General features: G+C 35.4%; 1 long non-coding RNA gene across 1 annotated transcript in view; it reads right to left on the bottom strand.

The window, feature by feature from the left end:
- The window catches only part of LOC145670600 (uncharacterized), a 40,622-nt gene extending 17,350 nt beyond the window's left edge, over window positions 1–23,272 (bottom strand). Inside the window, exons 1-2 of the long non-coding RNA XR_014128356.1 lie at window positions 23,112–23,272; window positions 4,124–4,337 (exon numbers count right to left, since the gene is read on the bottom strand). This is a non-coding gene — a long non-coding RNA (uncharacterized LOC145670600). The remainder of the gene's footprint in view (window positions 1–4,123; window positions 4,338–23,111) is intronic.
- Between the last annotated feature and the right edge of the window lie 1,889 nt (window positions 23,273–25,161).

Raw genomic sequence — 25,161 nt, 5'->3', positions numbered from 1 at the left:
ATAGTGTTAGCTCTGTGTTACCTTTATATGTAATAATTAGAAATATGATTTACAAAATTTAATTGGTTTGAAACACCACCATAAAGGTAGGTGGGCCGCAAAGTACTTTTTAATATTTAATGTGGGTCGCGGTAACAAGTTTGAGAACCACTGGTCTACACAGTCTTTTAACAGTAAATGAAACCGGTATTACAGCACACACACATAAGAAAATGACACCTGGAAGGCTAAGGGATAATATATTAGTCAAAATGGACGAAGGAAAAGTTATAACTTTTATTTTATTTTCCCTCTACCTAGGATGAAAACATAATAAAATTATGATAATCCTGAATATTCAGTAATCAAAAATTGAAACAGACCAAATGGAAGTAAGAAGTTTAGAAGCTTTACTTTCCGAAATGAGCTTTAGAGAAAATATTATGGTTTCTTCTATAATTTACACCTCTAGATACAGATACAAATATTGTTGAACAAACAGGTATGTTTTAGCTGATCTTCGATTTTTAGAAATGTCTTTTTGAATAACGGTTAGACGTTAAAAGAGGAAACCATATTTATGAATCGAATACATAATGATATAAACATACAATATTTAGTTGTAGCCCGATGACTAACACCCAGCTTTTCTGTACACTAAGAACTGTATTTGATGTCAAATATGGTTCATGCCGAGTAGCTAAAAACGGTGGAATGTTTGGCAACAATATATCTACCACAGGATCTCTCTTACAAGGAGTCTTACGGAAGTGTCACTCACTGATTTGCATGAAAGTTTGCACACTTGTAGAACATCGAAAAATAATCGACATATATATATATATATTATTTCGGCAATGGTGCGGGTTTAAGGGTAGAAACCATCCTTTGAACGTTAGGAGTGGTATCGAAGCATAGACAGAAAGCAACCATTTAATCTAGACGGAAACATAATGCTAGAGAGTTGATTCAGAATCTGACAAAAATTTACAAAACACAAAATGGCGGATCCAATATGGCGATTACAGTTACAAAAATGCTTCTAGTTTGAAATACTGTGCACTTAGCCAAGAACAATCATAGTTAGTAGGGGTTACTGCAAGAAGGTTGCAAACCGATTTGAAACCCCTTTCTGTACTTATTTTAACATGATATTTGATTAAAGTGAGTCTCTGCACCTCTCACTATTCGGGGTGCTTATGTATAGTGAGTCCCCAAACCTCTCACTATGTGAGAACTTCATACATTCTCAATTGTTATAATTATGAATTTATTGAGAAAACGCTTTGTAGTAATGATATTCCCTAAAAACAAAAACAAGTGTGTGATGCATAAACATTGTTTACATCATACACACCTTATTACGGCAATAAATGTGACCAAATCGCAAAATGCTGAACAATCTTTGAAACAAAATGTTATGTGATTTTCAAGTGCAGGTGGTTTTTCTTCCAAATAACCGCTTTTGTACCGCGCATACCTAATAAGATTTGTAAATCTGAGAGAAGAATAGTGATTATCAATCAGTGATCGGATCTTAGTTATATTATTACGGAGATGTAAATTAATGTTATAGTTGTAGGAAAGGACAATGTCCGAAAAGTGTCTCAAGAAGTTTTTTCTATCGCCTAAAGAAAAAAACATCAAGAGGCTGAATCCTACTAGTCATTCCTGCAGGAAAGGTTTCTATTTTGAGGCACTTTTTTGTTCTTAAAATAGGTTCAAAAGTTGATGAATCGTGACCACTTCACGAATCTAATAACAAAATCGACTGTGCATTAGATGCTGCAATAAGCACCCCGAATTGTGAGAAGAGAGGCGACTAACTTTAAATAAGCATCCCGAATTGTGAGAAGAGAGGGGACTCACTTTAAATAAGCACCCTGACTAGTAAAAGGAGAGGGGAGTCACTTTCAATAAGCCCCCCGAATCGTGGTATGCAAAGGGACTCACTTCAAATACGCATCCCGAATAGTGGAGGTGCAGAGACGTACTTTAATCAAACATCTTATTAAAATAACTACAGAAAAAGGTTTAAAATCGGTCTGCAACCTTCTCGCAATAATCACTGTTAATTATGATTGTTCTTGGTTAAATGTACAACATCTCAAACTAGAAAACATTTTGTAATTGTAATCGCCGTATTGGACCAGCCATTTTGAATTGTGTAATTTACAAATCAGATTCTGAATCAGCTATCCTTTAAAAAAAATAGTAGTATGTTTTCTTCTACATTAAAAGATTGTTTTCTGTCTATGCTTCGATACCACTCCTAACGTTCAAAGGGTGGTTTCTACCCTTAAACCCGCATCATTGCCGACATAAAAAAAAATATGTGTCGATTAATTTTCGATGTTCTACAAGTATGCAAAGTTTCATTCAAATCGGTGAATAACCCTTCAGTAAGTCTCCTTGTTAGATATTTGGTTTGCGTCCTTGTCTATTCGAACGGGGAACTCAGGATTGATTCCTGACAGGAGTTCGTGTTTCTCGGATGCAACGTTAATCTGCAGGTCTGCGTTTAATATAGTCTGAATAATGATAGAATCGCTAAAATATAATGCCGACCGACATTATTGCCGCAATTATGATTGGGTGTTGTCCAAATTCCTCAAACCACTTAAAAACTCTTAACTTTATTAGCGTCTCTTCAGTTTTAAAAGGAATTCTTACATGACAATATTTAATTGGTAACTCACTTGGAAGTAAGGCAATGAAAGATGACAATCGATTCTATATATGAGCCACAGAGACAAGTGCAGAAATGTCAACAATATATGTTCTTGGGTGTAACACCATAATTTTCCAAAGGACTACGGAGCTGTCGAGGTAAATCCGGAATATGTTTCAAGGCCGCCCTTGAACGGGTAAAACGTGTGACCTTGAGGATTCGAGTTCCCTAGTGTAGTGCCTGCCCATAGGAGTCAGTGAGATATAAGCACGTGGCAAGGTGTTCGAACATGAGCCGGGAGCAGGACAGAAGAGCTGCGGTACTTGAGTAACTTCCCGCCGGAAAATCACCCAAGGAGATAATCAAGTGGTTCGGATACAAAAAAGCGCAAGTGTATGCAATTGCCAAAAACTTCGAGAAGCCGACGTCCCGGATGAGGTTTCCTCAGACCGCGCAAGCCACAGCAAGCGGTCGGACCGAAAAAGAACAGCAGAGTTTGTTGACACGTTGAAAGAGAAGATCGTTGACACGTTGAAAGGCCTCAAAATCAACACAGACGTTTACATTGATGTTCTGACGACTGTTGTGAAGCCGTGGATGGACAAAGTGGCTGCTGGAAGGAAAAAAATGAAATGAAATCTTTGAGTTTTACGTCCCACGGTTATGCCATGCCGGTTAGGCTAAAGGAGACGGTGATGATGAGAGATGAGTGAAATGGTGGAATGAAGAATGTGGGAGGAAACGGGAGAACCCCGAGAAAACCCACGAGCACGGTGTTTGTCCACCACAAAGTTCACTTGGCGGGGCCTGGGATCGAACCCGGGACCCCAAGCACCAGAGGTGAACGCTCTACCACTGAGCCACCGCGCCCCCGCTGCTGGAAGGGATTACGTGTTTCAGCAGGACTCAGCACCAGCGCACAAAGCAAGGAAAACTCAGGCGTGGCTCCACACCAATGTGCCCTACCACTGGTCACCCGATCTTTAGCCACCGTCTAGCCGAGACTGCAACCCCCTTGATTATTAAATTGGGGGGCCGTCGAAGAAAAGGTCAACCACAGTCCCACAACACGAAGGACACACTGCGAGGCCGTATCACGGAGGTGATGACCAACATGGACAAGGAGGAGGTAAAACGTGTGTGTAGCCGATTCCGAGGCAGACTTGAGCGAGTTGTACAAGCTGACGGCGGTTACATCGAGTAGATTTCTTTCTGAACAAGTGTCTTACAGTTTTGTGCCACGTTGTGCACAAAATAAATCATTATTTTCTCAGTTATAAGGGTTTTCATACGTGCGTTTCATTTTCCGGATTTACCTCGAAAGCCCCTGTATATAGAAGTAAACGGTTTCTGATGCGCGTTTGCATTTTACTACTTCCTTTTTGTTTGTCCACAAGATCACATTCATAAGTTATATGATATAATTGTTTAATACAATATATTCTGGCGTATTACATAGTGACTTTTACTTACTTTTTAGTTTTGATTCTCAAATGACTGTAGGATTTCGATAATTTGATTGCGAACGATATTTGTTTTGTGCAACACGAGTGTACCAATATAAGTGACGTTAGGATCTTCACCATCCATCAGTTCCAGTATCAACTTGACATACAATTCTGTTATATCCAATTCCAATTTGGCAGCCAGAAGCAATTCTTTGGTGAATTGTTGTATTGATGCCATCCTATAAAAAGAAATCCAGATTATTATACTAAATAAATACTCATGATCTAAACTAAATTGTCCTACCTTTATATCTAATTTAAAACCGTTCATGTTCCAGAGAGAATGCGCGATTTGATGAGGTCACTTTCGAAAGACATTTCAATTCATACAGGGTATGTTCGGAATGTGTCTCGACTGGTGTCATGTGAAACACATTTATTGGCATTTTTGTACAATGAAATAGAAGTCTATAAACCAATCCCCTTGGACATCAATATAACAATGCCAGCGCTTTTCCCAACTTTCATAGGCCCCCTGGAATTCGGCAACCGGCACCGTTGAGGCACATCGCCAAAGCAGCTTGCACTACGTCAATCATGTTGAAACGCCGCCCTTTCAGGGCTCTCTTGATGTGGGGAAACAGAAAGAGGTCCCACGGGACCAGATTGGAACTGTAAGGTGGCTGTGGTAACATTTTACCACTTTCTTTCTGGCCAACACTTCGGCGAACATAGCGATGTGTCACTGGGTGCATTGTCATGGTGGAATGTCTACTGGACTGCTACCTCCGGTCACACTCGGTGAACGCGATCCTTATAACGGCGGATCACTGCTGCAGAAAATTTAGCGTTGACCGCCTGTCCGGCAGGTACAAACCCGTTGTGTACTACTCCTTTCGTGTTAAAAAAATACAATAAGCATAGATTTCACGTGCAACTTGCTCCTGTGAGTTTTCTTCGGCTATGAGACTGCTTCGTGTGTCACTACATACTTTGTCGCTTTGTTCCCTGATCATCATACTCGAAGATCCAAGTTTCGTCACCAGTGATAACACTGTCTAAAAAATCTGAATCCTCTTCCAAACGTGTAACCATTTCTGCAGCAAAAAGCCACACGCCGTGCCCTCTGATCATCAGCCAATATTTTGGGCAGAAATTTCCCGCACACTTTTACATAGTCAAGGTTTCTGTGATTATCTCATGCACAATCATTTTCGTCAAATTTACTGCGTCGGCAATTAAACTCACACTGAACCGACGGTCTGCCTTCAGCTGTTGCTGCATTTTCGTCACATTGCATTCATTTCGGCTTGCTGACGTCCAGTGTGTTCATCATCTTCAACCGCTTCAAAGCCATCTTTGAACATTTTGTGCCACGCGAATACGCTTGTAAGTGACACAACATGATTCTGATAAGCCTCGTAGATCATAGTAGGCTACATGTTTCCGTAACGGTTTCGTTCAGCTTGATATAGAACATGATCGCATAGCGCTGTTCCGCAAGTCGCTCCATTTCACTTTCCCGATTTTTCGACGACGGCAGACACACACACACTTACTACAATAAAGCTCTGGTCACTCCAGCGTCTAGGAACTTACTGCCGGTGGCTACCTCACTTCCCTGCCATTCCCCCTACCTTTTCCGCCACTGCGACTGGTCTTCGCGCGCATTCCGATTTCGGAACAAATCAATCCCGTCACTTCCCAGACATATCCTGTATATTTCTAGAAAGAAACAGTGAAATTATCAAATACTCCTTAATTAGAATTAGTGTTACAACCGACATGTGCTTATATTGAAAAGCATCAGGCATGTTTGTGTTACTACGAATTACTATAGCTACAAACGACAGGGACTCCAGCGACACCTGTGTTCATGTGACGACGAAAGAACACCAACGCCACCGTCTCATCCGGAACACCTATATAACCGAGAAGATTTTAGCGACAAGCATCAGTCTGTGACTGGTCACCTTCCTCCTTTATCTTGCTTCAGAGCTCTAGGAGATATCTAATCCAAGGCCTCTAGCTTGCTTCAGAGCTCTAGGAGACACCTAACCCAAAGCCTCTACTTTACTCGGAATTCTAGGCTTCCTCGATTCCCTCTCAGCTTGCTCAGGGCTTTGTTGAGACTCTTAACATCAGTTACCTAGCTTGCTTCGGAGATCTGGGCTCCTAACCTCGTCTCTGCTTGCTTGGAGCATTAGAGATGCTAAATCCACTCCACTTAACTTGTTTCGGAGCTCTGTGAAGATCCTTCTCTAGGCTACTCTGGCCTTGTGTCTCCTCTCTTTACCCAGTAGAGAGAATTTACATTATAGTAATAATTGTAATATATTGTTTACAGTGAATTTTGTAATAAAAGCCGGTAGTGAAAAAAGATTCCGAACTATAATTTCCTCTATCTATTCCTCCACAAGCCAAATTTTACAATATTATTAATGTTTAGCGAGTATTTTTTTTTCAAATATGAGACATAACAATTGGCAGAACTTATTGAATAAAATGAAATCATGTGCTTGAGTGTTACTGCTCATGAGTAGTTCTCGAGAAAATCGAAGAAAACTCATCATTCCTAACTATATATAACTTAAAACTACCTGAAATTGATAAATTAAAGGGGTACTTCCGGTTGACGCGGAAAGCTGAAATTTGATATGATTGTAGCTTTTCGGAACTAACCCACAGGAAAACTGAAAAAAGTGAATAGTTTTAATTTTTAGGGGGTCTAAAGGGGAGATAAAGAAATCCCCCATGTTATTTAAATAATCCTTTTTTGGGACCTATATTCTATATTTTAGGTACTTGAAATTGGAATAGGAACTTGAAATTCGGTGTGCTTATACGTTTTCATTATTGTTACCTAAGTAAATTAGTAAAAGTAAAAATTATCAACTTTAGAGTTTTTATGCGGAACTGAAAAATGTTTCCTAAGTTATTTAAATGGGACATCTACATCCCAAAATGTTTAGGCACTTCCGGCAGAATTAGGATGATAATATTTAGCATGATTGTAGCCTTGCAGGACTAACCTACAGGAAAATTGCCAAATATTAATATTTTTAATGTTTAAGTGGTCTAAAGGGAGATGAAGAAATCCCCATGTCATTTAAATAGACGTTTTCTTGGGATACAAAAGCTTATCTTTTGGATAGTTGAAATAGGAAAAGAGACTTGCAATTCGGTAGAATTGTGGGTTTAATACGTTCGCTACCGACACAAAAAATTATACTTCCAAAATGTACGAACGTCTCATATTTGGGACGCATTGGTGTTCACCAAGGACCAGCGTCCCATATGTGAGACGCTCGGGCTCGTGCTAGCAGACGGTCTGTGGGTAAGGTAATTTTCTTATGACCGGCCTATAGTGGCGGTTTATCTCTATGAATCGATTCCTCGTAAATCCGCTGGGTCCCATATATGAAACGGTGGTAGCCAACGTGTTAAAAGGTGTGAGGCCGTAGGCCGAACAAACGCAGGGGCTTCAGAGCGGAGCCCCCAGCTAGCCAAAGGCTAGTTTCTATATAAAACTGAGAATTGGGATAGTAGCAGAAAATAGTGAGATGAAACTAACAGAGAAACATATTCTTATTATAAACTTTATTATGCCATTATCTTGGTGGCAATACAAAGTACTATTAATAAGATATAGTCTAAAAGTATAATTAACTATTAAATTTTAATGCTTGTTTAACTAAAGCATTATCCAAAGATAAGACAATTATTAGTGTTAGATCATATAGTGCTGAACAAGGTAACATAGTTGTGGTAAACTCTCATTAGTAATTTTCGAGGAAATTAAAACAATGATGCTTAAGGTCATTGCAATAATAACTGCCAGTTGCTTCAATTCTTATTGATTTAGGTTCTTTACAAATATGACCCTGTTAAATAAGAAGCTTACTATATTCAAGCTCTGCAAAAGTGATTTAGAACATACACTCAACGGACACGAGATGGAAACATGTAATAAACACCAGAACATTATTGATCGTTTTGATGGCTTAGTTGTTCTTATGTGAGAAACATGTTGCTGCTTAAGCATACATACCATCCAATTTTTCAACGTGATTCGGCCACCGTTTAACATTATTGTGACACTGCATTTCTCCCCCAAGAGCATCTTCTCAGAAGTGCAGTCGACATTCATAAATTTTGTCTTTATGGATGATAATGTGCGACCGAATTGTACAGCGCAAGTGGCGGAGCTCTCGGAACGAAAGGATATTCGGCAAGTTTACTGGCCTGCCCGTTCCCCAGACTTGTACTACATAAAGCATGTGAGAGATGCTATGGGGAGACATATTGCAGAATTTCTTGATGCACAAAGAATCATGCGGCAGTTGTCAAGAGTTCTGGTAGAGTAATAGAACTCAATACCACTTAAACTTATTTAACTCTTGTGAGTACCATGGTAGCACGTTGGAAAACATGCATAGTTGTTCGTGAGCTCACGTACCCTTCTAAGTACCATTTCACTCCTTCTGTATTGTCACGGAGTCATCATGAGTCGCAGTTCTTTCAGTATAATTTGTTGTCTCTGTATGAAAGTGTCATTTTTAATATTGTAGGCAAATGCTTCTGTCTGTAGTTTTGTGTATCATACTCTACTACTACTTCTTATGATGGTTCAAGTTTCACCAATTTGTTTCACTTGAGCGTAATAAAGCTTGTAAAAGTTATTTTCATCCTTAAGTTTTCACCCCATTGTACCCAACAGTCTGGCAAGTAGCCGGGATTTCGTTAGGGGGGGAATCGTGACATGAAATACTCTGGTCATCACACCGGCAGCTCGATCATTCTAAACTATTTTACTGGCAACATTTTTTTTTTTAAATTATTTTTCGTTTAGTCAGGATTCCATAATGGATGCGAGGGTTAACATGAAATACTGACGACCCAGGAGCTCGATTTATCTAAACTATTTTACTGGCAACATATATTAATTTGTTAAGTCAATAAACGAGGATATGTTAGTGAGTATTTTAATAACAAAGTGTGAAGAAATCTCGTGTAAAAGAATATAGAAAAAGTATTGAGAAAGATTTTTACAATATCTACTTTCCTTCCTCTGTTCATTCAAATTTCATTATGAACTCAACTATTATAAAAAGTACATATTCACTATTACAAAATGTACATATTCAATAATGTCTTGTAAAATATTTAACAGAACTTTCTTTCCACATAACCTTTTTGTTTTCATTATTCCGTCAACTACTGTATGTTCCGAGTGACAGGTTAAATAGAGCAATACAAAACTGTTTCTGAAATAAAATGTTTGATACTGCAGAGAAGCGGTGACGAAAAATTATGATAAAAAATGTCCACACTATTACAGAACAGCACTGTGATTTCGAAACCTTGAAATTTCCCTAACAAGTAGCATAAATTCTGAGAACTCCGTAACTTTTCTAGAAACTTCAAATTCCCTGACTTTTCCAGGATATCCCACTCATTCGCCATCAGTATTGCAAGTAATACCAATCTTCTCATAAGAAAGAGTAACCAAAAGCTTGCTGTAGCTTTTTGTTTTTAACGCTAATTCTTCTTTTTGTCGTTTACTTTTGTTTCATCCTTCCTTATTTTTTTTTCATTTCTAGTCTCGAAGGAGGGGTCCGGACCCCCCTTGGCTGCGTGCCTGCAAGTGTGAGTATTACCCCGCAAGTGGCAGGCTGAGATCTAGAGGGCCGTACATCAAAAACTGCTTGAAACACTTTCCATGTATACAGGATAGATCATTGATTGGTACGCCCTTGTAACTTTTAAACTAATATACAAAAAGATTCATATTTTGTGTCATGCAAATATCGGTAGGGAACTTTGTTCGGTACACTTAGTGATATTACAAGGTTAACAGTGTTACCAAGCCAAAATAAAGTTATATATATATATATATATATATATATATATATATATATATATATATATATATATATATATATATATATATATATAACACTATGTGAAGTTATTACGTACTTCAATTCTACATGTAAAACGAAAACGTAAAATATTACACTTTTCTTGCAGTATTGCAAACTAAGGACGCTACATTCTCAGAAATATTCGAATTTTAGTGGCTTCTATAGCCGTTATAGCACAAATGAAACAAACATCTAAAGTATTTTAGAATCTAGTACTGTGTTTGTGGTAAGATAAATTTTGAACAAATACGAAGTCAAAAAGTATAGAGAATTTGACTTTTTTCAGAGGTTTTCATTTCGATGAACTGTTTGTATAAAGAACTCATCCAGTTGCACACATTATTTCCAATAGACATGAAGATCACGATGCCGTTTACTGTAATTTGAGACGTCATATCTTTCTGGAAATATGGTTAAAAAAAGCGTTAAGGTTTGCAACACTGTTTAACACTATGTAATTACGGGATATTATTGTCATCACACATACCAAATGTATTGTTGTTATGTTATAAAAGCAAAGGAAATCATCATTGTTTTAGAAAGTTCTTACTAATGAGCAATATTAAGCAATGTATCATCTGTTATCATTGTTCATATCTCCCGAGTGATTTGAGAAATCAAATTGCTTTAAACGTTATTATGATATTTATAAGTACTGAAAACCAGTACTTAATTCAATGCCATACTTACCTAAACAATTTTTCGAACTAAAGTCCTCTGAAATAGGTAACATTTTCAATTTCTTGTAACATTGTTCCTACTTGTTCGAAATACTCCATATGCTGAGAGGATCTAGGACGGACTTCTGGGGGGTGGGTAAGTTGTAATACTGGTACTTAGAGCTATTTTTAAGAGCTCCAAACTCTGGAATGAGTTTTATTTATATATAAAGTGAGAAAGTTTCCTCTTCTAGGGGTGGCGATCGCCCCCATCGTCCTCCCCTGGATCCGCCCCTGCCATGTGATGGTCATAGTATTCGATATTCAGATACTTGAAATGTACATTACGTCGTCCGTTTCACTTACTTTATTACCGTTGTAGAATCGTCCAGAATTTTGTCATTTTTCGATGTTTATGATACTGTAACATGCTAAGTTTGCGACAAGTGTGGTACTGCTTCTTTTCTTTTTTTATGTAAATTTTGAAATATATACTAGCCTGATATAGTACCAATATAGACAATAAAGCCTTATGTTCGAATGTCAATATTGTTAACCTTGCTGGTATCACGTAGAATGCCAAACAATGTCCTCCTGCCGATATTTGTATAGAATAAAATTACACTGTTTTTTGCCCATTAGTTTAAATTTACAAGGGTATATCAAGATAGACGATCGACTCTAAATATACAAATATTCTATTTATGTTCTTTTTTTTTTTTTTTTTTGTAATTTATTATTGCTTACGCTTTGTAATTTTGAAATACGAAAGTTCACAAGTGTTCCCTTTAATTTGTTCTAAGATAGATAGATATAGATATAGATGTATATTTGCAAGTAGACTCAAAGTATGCATTTCTAAAGCGGTTGAAATCGAATAGGAATGTGAACATGTAGTTCTTAGTCATCCTCGAAATGTAAAGAAATGCATGTTGACATTCCTTTAATATACAAGCGACGGCGACGGCGACGGAAACATGGCCTTCAATACAGAGCAAGGAATGTGTTCTTCCTGCTTACAAAACAAACATCCTTTGAATTAGACAACAAAAGTATTGACGACTCAGTATATACTGTAGTATGGGTGAATCATTGCTATGGATTTCTCATATGTACTTGTTTGCTGAAACTAATACTAAGGTTATCCATTTAATATTAGAACCACGCTTATAGATGGTGAAAAGTGCGTTCCCTAAAATTATAAATTTCATTTTGTCATTTAGCACTGAATAAATCATAGGTGTAGGGAGTTTCGCTACATAATTAATCAGTGTTCGAAGTGGAAAACAGTCAGAGGTGGGATGTTTCATTACAATTTTGACTCGACATACCGGCTATCTAAATGTTGAAATACAGTGAGGGTATGTTGCCTTAAAGATTGCATTTCTGTTTATATAATGACTCAAAACCACTGGAGAGCTTCTCTGTAGTTACGGGGGGTCACATTGAGACATTTGATTCCCCCGCCAACACCTTTCTGAAAAAAATAAAATAAAAAATTATCCCCTTATATTGTATTATAGTGAGTTATACACGAAAATGCTCAAAAATCGAGTTCTTATATTAACAGTTTCGTGCGAGAAAACTCCCGGACCCCTCCCTCGACTGAAGGTTATCGGTATTCCAAACCCTGGAAGATCCGCTCATGCTCAAACCACGACAATTATATGCTTTAAGGTAAGAAGTCACACATATATACATAGAAAAGAAACAATTCCATATGGCATATCAAAATATAAACTAGATTAACTTCTTTGAAGACATCTAATTTTAAAACAAAAGGTAGAAAAAAGATAACAAACATGTCAGTGTTGTCAACTTAAAAATTATTTTCTACATAATTAAAATCTTTGTAGGCCTACATGCGAAGCGATTCGTCAATTACTGGGTATAAAAATGAATATATTAAAAGATTTAGAATCTACTCTCCAGTGATTGTATGCCTTGATCAATGAAAAACCAGAGGTGGTATGCCTTTATTATTGAAAAATCAGAGGTGGTATGGCATACAACAGCATAACATCTCACTTCGAACATTGTGATTGCTTTCAATCAAAATACGCTTTTTTTTTTATCTGGGTTGATATTAGTTCAGTTAACTTGCATAAGCCAATGATCTTTTTTCTTTATTATCTGAACACACATTTAAATATTTACCTTTTATTTCAAAGTTAGTGTAGGACTATATAAGTTAGTGTACGACTACTACAACACTATTTTTGATTCCGCTTTAACGCCGGATACTGGAGTTCAATTCCTGTCTGAGTTCATATTGTTAGTATTTAATGTTAAGAAAACTCTAAAACTATTGTTAATATAGTATACAAACAAGAATTTTAGGAATGATGCAAAAAATGGATCAAAAGATTGCGATCTTGGCCAAGAATTCTGGGAATAATCCAAAAAATGCATCAAAAGATTGCGAACTTGGCCAATAATTAGTTTTTGGATCAGGAACCACAAAATGTTTGAACGATCTCTAAACCGAGTTTTTATACTTTTTTACGGGATAAGCACATCATACTGAGTTAAGCGAGAGTTTGAGTTTGACTACACTACATGTAGTTCTCGAGATATGAGGCGTACAAGAAAATTTTTGATTGAATGAAATTTATTGGATTTTTTGGATCAGGGGCTACAAAATTTTTGAACGGCCCCTAAATCGAGTTTTCATACTTTTACTAAATAAACACACCATATTGAGTAAATGGTTACTTTTGGTTTACATACACTATTTGCAGTTCTAAATATATGGGGCGTACAAGAAAAGTGTTTGATTGAATGAAATATATTGAACTTTTTGGATCAGGGACCACAAAATTTTTGAACGGACCCTAAATTAAATGTTCATATTTTTTACGTAATAAGCACAACATACTGAGTAAATTGTTAGTTTTGGCTTGACTACACTATATGTGGTTTTCAAAATATGGAGCGTACAAGAAAAATGTTTGATTGAATGAAATATATTGATTTTTTTGAATCAGGGGCCACAAAAGTTTTGAACGGCCTCTAAATCGAGTTTTCGTATTTTTACGGAATAAGCACATCATACTGAGTAAATTGTTAGTTTTGGCTTGACTACACTATATGTAGTTCTCAAAATATGGAGAGTACAAGAAAAATGTTTAATTGAATGAAATATATTGATTTTTTTTTAACCAGGGGCCACAACATTTTTGAACGGCCTCTAAATCGAGTTTTCGTTTTTTTTTTTTTTTTTTTTTTTACGGAATAAGCACATCATACTGAGTAAATTATTAGTTTTGGTTTGACTACACTATACGTAGTTCTCAAAATATGGGGCGTACAAGAAAATGTTTGATTGAATGAAATATATTGAATTTTGTGGATCAGGGACCACAAAATTTTTGAACGGCCCTAAATCGATTTTTCGTACTTTTTTACGGAATAAGCACATCATACTGAGTAAACTGTTAGTTTTGGTTTGACAACACTATATGCACTTCTCGAGATATAAGGTATAGAAGAAAATTTTTGCCTGAAATATATTGGATCTTTTGATCCAAAAATATGCTAAACTCTACATAAAATATACCGTAAATTGAATTTTCTCCAGTACGTAGGGATCGATGTATACTGATACCGAGTTCAGTTCCAAGTGGAGGTAATCAGAAAATAAGAGAAGTGTTTCTGGAGTCAGTTAAAAGCAAAGAAAAACCTAGTCGCTAGATTGGCGATTGATTAAGGGAAAATGGGAGACACCAGCACCGAGGTTATTTGTCTCCGACACGACTGTGTGTTTAAGAACGAATATGCTGCATTAAAATTAAAGAAAGGAAAACTGCTTCAAAATATATATTTAAAAATCAAAGAGAAGAGATTAAATAATAAATACGTTGAGAATAAATATATAATAAGAACAGTAAATAGGAAATATATACATTAATAACAATAAATAGAATCAATAGTAACCTCTCCGCTAGAAAGGAACATTTAATTCTAGCGAATCAAATCAAATCATCTTAAGTTTGATGACAATTAAAAAGAGATTATTCTGCAAGAATTAAGGAAATGGAATAATTTAGTTGTGTTTAATAGTATTAACCTTTAGGGGTAGAAACTTGATGTTTGCACAACCATTGTTCAATTGTAGAGTGATAATAAGTAGGGACACGAGTTTTTCGCACTAAGAATTTAAAAATTTCGCGTTTCGTTTTTCATATTTCGCGTTTTGTCGCATTTTCCAAATAAAGTTTCGCATTTTGTAGCTCTTTTGGAAAAGATATTCCCTGACGTTTTTTACAACTGTTCCTTTTATTCATAGGTCAGCACAGAAATAAACTATTAATTACCTATAAACAAATATATTGAATATTTCACTTGACATTGAAAATTTCACTTATAGAAAACAATATATTTTTTAAAATCAAACTGAAGGAAAATCAGTAACTAAACTTACTATGAGTAGGAAAGTTTTTCTGCCATCTGAAAACACATAGGCACAAGTTACACATAACCATGTTAAATGTTTCCACATTTTCCTCATTGTTGTACGTTTGTCGCTTATCACCAGTCCATGTCATTAGCTAGCTAATTAAAATGGCTCATCTCCATCCAGCTGCGATGGTGATAGTCAACGCGCAACATGTTCTCTATAGCCGTGTCCGAATCACCCAAAATGCGCCGTTCATGCCTCGTTCTATTGTTCCGTCAGTGGAAAACTAACATTTTCAAATCAATGAAAACACACTTTTAAAATTTCGCGTATTGTTAGAAATTTCGGCCAAAACTGCCAATTTCGCGTTTTATCGCGTGACGGAAACCAATGAAAATATACACAGAATATCATAAAACGTAAAAAAAAAAAAAAAAAAAAAAACTGAAAATTTCTTAATTCTGACGCATTTCGTTTTATCGTGCATTGCGAAAAACTTGTGCCCCTAATAATAAGACGAGAATTAAGGGAGAGAGAATGAGACATGTATTTTACCGCCCAGAGCTGTTTGGCATAGGAATCTTCAATGCCATACAAATGTTTTCGTTGGAGATTCAATGACCCAGTGGTAGAATATTGAATTCAAGTGCTAGGAGTTCTGGTTCTTTTCCCAATCAGATTGATTTCTGCTAAGCAGCAACATGTCCATGGGTTTCCTCGAAGTTTCTGCGTTTCCTCCCCAATTCGCATTTCACCAACTATTTAATATTTTGAAGTTAGCTCAACCCAAAATAGAATTACTCCCGACGCGGAACAGTTTTCCATAATTGCACCGAAAATGTGCACTTTCGTACTAAGCTTTAGTTTCAAGGAATTATTTGCTATTCCTTTTGAGTTACAAAATGTGGAAGTTCTTGTATTGACTTATTAATGACAAAGTGTTTCCTCTCAAAGTTGTTCAAAATTTAGCCACTGTTTCAATGGGGGCAAAATAAATCCTATTTCTATTTAAAATTTTGAAGTTGTCCCCCTGGTAGAAGTATTCCTGAGACGCCCTTATTTCAGAGGCATCACTACGTGATTTGGCACATGAACTTTGATGAAAACAGTTTTGTTTCAAAGTTTTCTGTGCATTAGAAACTGAGTAAAAGCCCTACTAAATAATTTTAACAATGTAACTAAAGCTGTTTTTTTCCTCCTTTCGCATTTCTTTGTGATTAACACTTTATGGAATCTTCTCAAGCAGAAAATGCCTTTAAACATACTTTTAAAAAATAAGCTATTTGTGCCTTTAAACTCTCTTCACTTCTTGACATTCTGTTTATCTCAGTTCGAAGTTTGTGCATAATTTGTGTGCTAGGCAAGAGAGGGAGAGGAGAGACGGCCAACTGGATACGAGAATTGCTGCCAATAGTAGATTTACTGTGTGCTTGGGCGAAAGGTAAAATTATAAATTTCGCGAGTGTACAATAATAATAAATCTAATTCCTCATTTGCAATGAGCTAAGAGGCAGCTAAGAGGCTACCCTAGTCCTGAAAGAGCAAATTTAATTGAACATTAGTTGCCGGCTTAGCAGAATCATGAACTGGAAAGTCAAAGGAAATATCAATAGAACTCATTCTTGCTCAAAGGAAAGTAGCATTGTGGACTGCTTGAATCATTCAGTGTTGCCACAGTCCTAGCTCCGAAGTGGGCTGAAAAATAGTACCAAATTGAAACGAAAAGGGCTGAATTTTATACCAGTGTAATACACGGCTCTATAACACGAAATTGAAAGAGGTAATGTTAGCCCTTTTGCGGGAATTCTGGTTACATGACCTGCCCACCTGAGCCTCCTAGATTTCATAACCCTAACAAGGTTCGGTAAACTGCATAAATTATGTAGTTCCTCCTTATGAAGTTTCCGCCAAGTTTCGCAACCATACAGCACAACAGGCATGATTATGGTTTTATATATTTTCAGCTTCAAATTCCTCGACAGAATTCGCTGCGAAAAAAGATTTGAAACTAAATAATAAAACTTTTTTTTTCGCTTTTAGTCGATATTTAATTTCTTCGTGAATATGGAAATAGCAGAAATTCCTTCACTTAATAATCAAGATATATGTACGAGCCTCCCAGAGTCCATGTCGCATCTCACTTAGGGCATTTTGATAAATCCTGCAGATGAAAAACACTTTGAACTAAATCAGTGATTCAAACCTCCAGTATTCTTCCTATTCATCCCCCATTAGTGCAGATATTCCTTGGGTAAAACGTGTTTTATTTATCTACACCTTATACCCACATTTCTCGCTGGTTAAACATTTCAGCAGTACTTTCGTCTCTACTCGACGCTGTTAAAACTATTCCAATGAAGCACCTGACTTCATAAATCAATTTGGGAACATTAATCTAAAACATTGTAAAAAAAAAAAAAAATAAAGAAGCTCCAGACATTTATAAGAAAATGCCAAACAAAGTCAAAAAGATAAAACTTTAAAATATATAATAAGTTAAATTTTTGAAATCTAGAAAGAAGTATTTGCAAAAATTACTCAATGTGAATGTGTAACAAAGTGAACCTCATAAGCAAACGTTTACGTACTACTACGTTTACGTCTTTTTCGCCTGTTTATAAATTTCCTTTTATTTGTGTCATTACTATTATCCTCAAAACTTTTTACTTGTTTATTATAAACTAGCAGCGTTCACCCCGCTTCGCTGCGGTCACCCCGGAACGCAATAAACTTTGTTACTTAGATAATTTTTACTTTTTCGCTTTCAAGTGATATGATAAAAACCATAGTAGATTGCAGTAAATGTTAACATTATGTCGCCTGTCATTTATGTTAACCCGCCGAGTGACACGGTCATGCGGGTTGCATATAAATACGTTTATTTTTACCTATGATGAACTAACAAAGGATTTGTACGTTATGGACACTTGAATGGTCAATTATCTCAAGACACTGGTAATTGAAAATTAAAGTGATATGATAAAAACCATCTAGGTTCCAAATCCTAATAACCCCCCAAAAATGAAAGAAATTGGTTCAGCCGTATTAGCGTGATGAGGGAACAGAGGATTTGTGCGTTCTCTTTTATATATAAGATAACAACAGCAAACAATATTACAAGTCTTGGAAACAAGCATCTAATGCATATAAATATAGTAATAATATAGTCATAATAATAGTAGTAGCAATAATAGTAATAATATAGTAGTAATATAGTTATTAAATATAGTAATACTAATTTACAGTTTGAGTATGTTGCAGAAATTATACTCCAGGCAATTGTGACGTCACTAGCTAGGAATTTACATAGACTTCCGTTATGTATGAATAGGATTGGAAACATTTCGTAACGTTTCTTAAATATTGCCCGCCTTGATATCTAAATTTAATTTTACAAAACTACAGAAAAGCTATAAAGTCAAGTCACTATAGCTGACATTCGAAATGTATAATATGGGTGATCTAATATAATAACTAAAAACGAAGACTATACTGCGAAATTGTCACAATTAAACTTTTCCACGGACAATGTTGCACGAAAAAGGCAAAATTATTGTTTTGACATACAATAAAAGTCAATGTTCTACAACTACTTTCACTCTAATTACAAGGTTCATATTAATAGTAGAATACTAAATCTACATTATTTTAACAATATAATCAATAATAATATGAACGTTTCCATACTACTCGTTTCCCAATGAATAATCGATTAATTCATTCAATCAAACAAAATGAAGAAACGGACTTTGTATACATAAAGATACTCACAAATGTTACCTTTTGTACAATATAAAAGTTATTTTGTCTCACATGTAAAAGGTCCAAATGGATGAATCGAATTGCGGGATGAGACATAGTGCGTCTGATAGAGAATGTGAAAATATGTATATGTGCAAAGTTATATGTATATGAGCACCATAAGAAACGGAGGGGAGGGGGTCAAAGTTGGTGGGAAAAGGGCTATACTATGTTATAGAAATACATCAAATAAACTGTTGAATCGTAAAAAATAATGAAAGGTAGACAATACAAACGGTGGTAGTTCCAAATATTGACAAAAGAAGAATGGGCAGAGTAGATTACGAACCTCCGCTGCCATCTTGAAATCCGCCATTTTGAAATTTGTGATATTTTTTTTGAAATGCAAATGTAGTCATGCGGCACATGTGTTAAGACTGTGCTTTGTTCAGGAATGCAATGCTGATGTCCGTTTTGTCATATCACTATCCACTGATGAATTACGTCTCGTTTTATCGCTTTGGATACCATTGCAACACATGTTCGAAACGACCAACCCGTGGAAAAAAAAAACGAAAAACTACTTTCAGACCGAAATAGATCTCTTCGGCACTAATATATGAAGCAAATTGGAAGTAATGTCATAAATAATAATGTAATAATATACAACTTGGATATCATATTTCATTGTTAGTTTTCTTGGCTTGTAGATATGTTTAACTTAGGTCTACACGTGTTTTCGTGATAATCCAAACTTTCAACGTACGAGTATCAGTTTCGTAAATAACTATAAAGATGATCCTAAATCTTCCAAATAAGTACAAATAACGATCACTTAAGTTAATATTTGACTTTTTGAGAACATGCTGGCCCTAATTGATATATCACATGACTACCTTTCCATTTCAAAAAATATCACAGATTTCAAAATGGCGGATCTCAAGATGGCGGCGGAGGTTCGTGATCTACTCTGTCCATTATTTTTTGCCAATATGTGAAATTACCACCGTTTGTATTGTCTATCTTCCACTATTTTTACGATTCAACAGTTTATTTTATGTATTTCTATAACATAACATAGCTCTTCTTCTACCAACTTTGACCCCCTCCCCCTCCGTTTTTAATGACGTTCAGCCGCTATAACTTTGCACATATACATATTTTAACATCCTCTATCAGACGCACTATGTCTCATCCCTCAACTCGAGACATCCATTTGAACCCTTTACTAGTCAGAAAACACTGATACTTAAGGCCGTGTCTAACGTTTTCAGCTGAGATCATCAATCCCTATATAATAACATGGTGAACTTCTTTCCAAAATATTATGAAAACTATTTGTCTTATTCAATTCGAAATTTCTCCAGATGTTAGCCTATCCCAATACTACATGTTCACTTTTTTATTTTTAATCTAGCTCTTATAGTTCATTAATATTACTTTTTACTAATAAATATGGCAGCGTTGGAAAGCATATAAGCAGGATTTCTTTTCCTGTTCGTGGAGGTGCAGATACCTGATAAATTCACAAAATTGTTCCTCAGTGATCTTCAAAAAGTTGGTAGGGGAGGGAAACAAGTTACGAAATGAGATAAGATCGTTTATCTAAAAATGCGGAGAATGCATATCTTCGAAGTTATGTTCACTGACAACCTGATCATATGGTCGGAAGAACAAAAGGTTGCGGGAGGCAAGACTGGCTGCTGTCAGAAATGAGACAATCTTATCTATCTATATATCTTTTTAGTTGCATTTTGTAACAAGCCTTCTAGTTAAACAGCGTGCGCTTTCCCTATTTTCCTATTTCAACTATTTTTGATCCTAAATCTTGATTCTTGCGTGGGGAAGAAAGGAGACACGTCAGAGGAATCGCAAAACTAAAAGCATTATCATCAATATTTTTCTTTCCAAAATAAGGAATATAATTTTAAAAAATAAAACTTTAAAAGAAATATCTGGAAAGATGAAAGAACAAATCATGGCATTTCATGCGTGTGCATAACAGTAATAGGCATATACAAAATAAATAAATAAATAAATAAATATTACAATATTTCAGAGGGTCTAGATCATTTGGATCCGATAGTAGTATTCCAAAGATAAGCAAGTGAAATATTTTTCACTTGATTTTGACTGAAAACTTGATTTACAGGGCATAATTCTTAAAAACATAAATTACCAAAACAGAACAATAAAATGTCGAGACAAGAGCGAAAGAAATCTTCGAGGATCGGGACTTGACGAGACCCAATAAATTTGGGAGACGAGATGAGAAAGTCTTACTTCTCGTCTCGCCTCATGGAAAACACTATTTGAACGAAATAGATTCTTGCTTGTAGTGATTACCTGGCAGATATTGGTGCAACTTTTTTTGACATGAATAATAATAGATTTTGTGGCATATCAATCTGCAAGTGTTTCATCAATCTGGTGCTATTATTGAGGCATTAGCCAAGAACAGAACACTGTAGAATGCATTAGGTTATTATTTAGAAATGAAGTGAAATCTAAGTGTTTTACGTCCCACGATTATGCCGACTAGGCTAAAGGAGACGGTGATGATGAGAATGAATGAAATGGTGGAATGAAGAAAGTGGAAGAAAATGAGAAACCTCACGAACATGATGTTTATCCACCACAAAGCCCACTTGGTGCGATCTGGGATCGAACCGGGAGCACACACACACCAGATGTGAGCACTCTACCACTGAGCTACCGCGGTCCCCGTTATTCTTTAGGGCATAATAACTTACGTAAAAGAATCTTTGAAATTCCCATATTTTTAATCTGCACGAAAATAGATTTGATGAATACTATTTCTTCTACCTTGGTTTATTAAACTTCCAAACTATTCTATGCAAAGGTTTCGAAAGTCTAATAGAACGGTTATGTCTGTCTGTCTGTTAACAGGTATCACACCCAAAGCGGCAAGAGATATCGAGAAGGGTTTTCTGGAATCGATTTAGCGTCCTAAGAATAGGTTCCATGTCCTCCGTCAATCTTCTATATAAATCGGGAGTAATAGAGATGGACCACTTACGGGCCATAAATGAAAAACTATATTACCTAGCGACAAGCAGTTTTAGAGAATTGATCCAACGTCTTTAGAAAATGTACCATCTCCAATCCTATCTCTCTATTGAAAACCGGAACTGGTAGAAATTTACTATATTTCCGGTTTCAATATTGATGTTCATAGAGCATAAACGATATGATATATCGAAAAGCAGTTCTCGGTCGTTTTCTTCTTACACATATATTAACTATTTTGCAGCTCGCTATACATCACAACAGCATAAATCCTTTTCGATCTCTATGTAAACGTTTGTCAGTTGATGCGACAAATAAGCTAGTTTACTGTACACTATACAGTTCAAAACTACTTTTATAAATGAACACTTCCCTCACTTGAAAGGAACATAGACAGATTTTCTGAAACTTTCGTACGTCGTTAGCTTCAATAGGCCTCTACAGGTAACTATTCGTAGAGATGTTTATATAGAATCAATGGAATCTTGAAAATCTATGAAGAAAAAGAAAACAGACTTTGCTCTTATCTGCTGTCAATCTGCATTCCATCGGTTTCTTCATTTCCGGAGACAACCCAAAGTTCGCGCACGTGACCTAGCGGGGGACAGAGAATGAAAGAAATCTACCTGCTTAGTCTCCTATCTGCTGTTAGCGCTGTTCCAAAATGCAGCCATTATCTTACACAGCTTTTAAATGGAAGAAAATTAATTTTTAATTTGCGCGCTCTAATATTATCGTAGCAAGAAAAAGTAAAAGTGAACATGCAATATTAATACTAACAAACATTTGGATGAATTTTCAAATGTATAAAGTGAATAGTTTTCATAATATTTTGGAAAGAAATATTCCATGTTATTATATAGGGAAATCCCAACGCATTCCGAGGGTTGGACACAGCCGTAAAGCTTAAACCCAATCAGAATAGAAATGAGTAAGAAGAATATGACGCTGTAATGCTTCTGGTCGTGTGATGCAACACGTGATCTGGTACCTCCATCTTTTTTCACGACTTCACGTAACTAGGTGGCGCCATTTGTTCGTACTCAATATATCATATCTCTGTTCATCAGCAAAGCTAATTCTGCTTTAATAGTACAAAATTCTTTTCTAAATGATTGATTCCTTTCCCTCAAGCTGATTTCCTGCTATACAAAACGTTGGAAACACATAAAAGTCATAATTTTATACCTAATTCCTTTCTGTGTACATAAATTACCTGCTATGCAATGGCGGTATTATTGAAAGACATATTCGTACCTGAATCTTCCTCAATCTCACCAAATGATCCTGAAGAATCTTCAAGTTTTCTTTCTATGATTTTTTTCCTTTTAGTTTCAGCTGTTTTTTCCGGTCGTGACGCACAGTAATATGAGCTTTGTAACTTCTCACACAAGAACGATACTGAGAAAGGGCGTAAGCATTAGTTACTGTCTGGTTAAAACATACCGCTATGGCGCTGCAATCGCATATCTGAAAATGTAAACCGCAACGTGTAACATTGACATCTTTGACGTATAGAAGGAATATACTAAACGTTTTCTGCTTTTTCTAAATAATTATAATTAAGTTTATTATTATTATTATTATATCACTCTAACAAAAACTATATTTTTAGAATATACTTTCTTGAATGTAATTCAGAACTTGAGAAAAAAAGAAAATAAACATGCCTGATATTTTTTTTTTCAGAAAATCAGTTTTGAAGGGAATGTAGCTAACATAAATTGTGTCATGACGTCACATTGAGACAATATTTTTCAAACACTTAAATGTACACCTGATTGTGAGTTTGGTGTTTCTGCTCCAACTATTGTGAAAAATACGAGAATTAAAAAATTGAATATGTACCGATAGTGTGGTTGGTAGGGACAATAAAAGTGTGTAACACACGCTTAAAAGCAACAGAATTTGTAAATAAGAGTTAGATATATATAATATGCATCGAAACAAACAGTACTGAAATCACATCATTGATGTTTATATATATATATATATATATATATATAGATAGATAGATAGATAGATATATATATATATAACTCACGTTACGTAATTACGTATATTTTGAAGGATACTAACCTCAATAAACTTAAAAGCTCCGGTTTTTTTTTTTTTTTTTTTTTTTTTTTTTTTTTTTTTTTTTTTTTTTTAAGGAAGACTGTCATACTTATACAGATAACTACCAAATATCGTCATTTTATATGATACAGCAAACCTAAAAGAAAAAAAAATATTATAGTAACTCACGTTACAAATTTTTTCCCTACATTCAGAACCTGTGATTTTTTAGTACATTTTCTTTTGTTCTGGCACAGCTATGTGCATGAAATTACTATGTAAGATAGGGACACACATAATTTAATTACGACACAATTATTATTTTTTTATTTACATTTTATGACTACTTATTTTAGTGGAATATGCACAGAGTCGGGTAACTCACGTAACGGTAACTCACGTTACATTTGTCAACGGTCTTTTATTATTGAGTATAAGCAACATACATTTATAATAATTTTAAATAAGCATAGTTTAATTAAGTTGAACATTGAACTTTACTTTAGGAAAAGGTTTCATCAGTTACATGAAATTTTACTTAGGATACCGACAGAAAAAAGTAAGACCTCTGTAATAATAAATATAGCTTGTATAATATAGACGCTTTCAAAGTCTTGACTGGTAGACCCATAGGAAAACGACCATTAGGAAGACCTAGGCGCAGATGGGAGGATAATATTAAGATGGATCTCGCAGAGATAGGAATACAAAGTAGAAACTGGATGCAATTAGCTAAGGATAGAAGTCAGTGGAGAGCTTTTGTGAACGCGGCACTGAACCTCCGGGTTCCATAGGCCATAGAGTTAGTTAGTTAGTTAATATAATCAACATTAACACTTAGTAGATGAAAGGTAATCTACGAGAAAAATAAGAAAATAGTAATTCTCTGAAAAAAAATTAATAATGTCACCTACATACAACTATATTTTTTTTATCAAAAGAACAACTTGACTAAAAATTATAACTATATTTCTTTCATGAACTTTTGTCCCTATTTCCGTGGGCATACCCATATATATATATATATATATATATATATATATATATATATATATATATATATATAGTTTCTCAAATGGTATATAATGTTAGTCATAAAAACCAAATAGGTATCAACTTTCACAAATGAACACACAAGTAGTCTAAAAGTTCAATTCAAATTACTTGCAGTTACGTAGCAAATACTATATGAAGTAAATTATTATCCATTACACGCTAGTTTGTTCGGAAAGAGGTTTCCAATTTTCCT

The sequence above is a fragment of the Thermobia domestica genome, chromosome 14 (genome assembly GCF_964235325.1).
Source record: "Thermobia domestica chromosome 14, izTheDome1.hap1.1, whole genome shotgun sequence".
Taxonomy (NCBI): Eukaryota; Metazoa; Arthropoda; class Insecta; order Zygentoma; family Lepismatidae; genus Thermobia; species Thermobia domestica.
This window is presented reverse-complemented; position numbering and strand designations above follow the sequence as displayed.